A 1,683-nucleotide genomic window follows, 5' to 3' on the forward strand; every position below is an offset into this window, starting at 1 on the left:
TATATATATATATATTCTCTCGAGGGGAGTGGGACCCCAGAGGAGGATGAGCGGGGAGCGGGTGTCCACTGCGGCCCTAACGCTTTTGGACCACCGTCCATCACATGACGATTTGAGAAGCACAAGACCCTCGGGCTTCATGGAAGAAAAAACTCCCAATAATTATGCAGATTCAACGTCAAATGTGTTGTAATGCCGGTCGTAATGGAAACCTTGACTTGTTATTATTTAAGGATACGCTTAATGGAGTCACCTGCATTCAAGCAGGGATATCAACCATAACATAAAGGGAGAAAAGGCATCAACTGGGGGTCTTAGATGTCATCAGAACAATGTAGATCATAAAGGAGATAGATCCAGACTGAAATTGGGCAACAACCCAGGTATCGGGGAGGAATAATCAGGGTGATTCAGAGGGAGGGGGGGTTACGATGGCTTTTCGCATGGTTTCTTATACATATATTGCTTAACGTAAGCGTGACATGTGGGGTTTTACTGCGTCTTCAGCCTCCTCCTTGGTAGGAAGACAGACGCGGCGGAGGACTTTGCCAGATCTTCCTGAAATGTAGCCAAGGATGTGAGTTTGATGGATGGGTTGCGCCAGGGGCTCCATTCATGGGGCTCCACTAACGGGGGTCCACTCACAGGGCTCCACTCACTGGGCTCCACTCACTGGGCTCCACTCACAGGGCTCCACTCACAGGGCTCCACTCACTGGGCTCCACTCACGAGGCCAATCAGTCAATACGATACAGCAAAGAGGGTAAATGGAGATTGTGAAATCCGGCAGCGGGAGGCAGGGCTTTACGGGAAACCTTAATCATTAACTTTCTGCGGCAGCGGACACCATGATTAGAGAATTTGTGTTCGACCCGTTCCCTGCTGTTTCTATACACATTATCGGGGCTTTTCGGGCTGTAGAACTCTGTCATACCCTCATATATAGTAGGCAACAGTCTTGAATTTGCCAGGACAGTCCCGGTGTTTTTTTTAAAATGAAAATACCGCCATAACAGGTTTTATTCACACCATTTAATTTATAAGACCATTTCTTGCTGTTTATAAACACAGTATTGGGTCTGTAGAAGCCCTCATACCCAGCATACACAGCAAACATTCTGAGCTCCTAGAAAAGAGGGGCATCAGGGGAGGAAAGAAGTGCATCAGGGATTTAAGGTCCATAGAGGGACTGGACAAACAAACCAGGGACACCTTAGAGCTATGCTGTGCTTTGTTTCTGTCCCAAACGGGGCGGTTTCATGGGGCACAGGCGTGTCCGCCCCGCCCCTGCCACGCAGATGGGTGTGTCCCTATCCCCCCCTGTCAATTGATTGACGCCTCGTTCCCCACGCAAGATGGCGGCTCGCATCGCTCGGTGAACTCGGTTTCCTGTGCCTCCCGTGTGGGCTCCCGCCTGGCCGTGCAGCCCCGGCACCGGGCACCCTGGGACCCTAATCTGTGCTAGGGGCCCTTGGATAGGTCACACCCCCTCCACACACCCGGGCCCTGTCATTCAGAGAGCCTGAGGCGGGATGTCAGTTAAGGGAGGAGAAGGAGGCCAAGCGTTGCCATGACAACCCCAGGCAGCAGCTGCACGCTCTAACTGCTACTCCCGTGTGCACAGGTAACGTTTCCAAACGGGATCAGAGCGACCTAATCGTGTTACTTGGTTTTGCCGTTCAG

Source organism: Spea bombifrons, chromosome 8, assembly GCF_027358695.1.
Source record: "Spea bombifrons isolate aSpeBom1 chromosome 8, aSpeBom1.2.pri, whole genome shotgun sequence".
NCBI lineage: Eukaryota > Metazoa > Chordata > Amphibia > Anura > Pelobatidae > Spea > Spea bombifrons.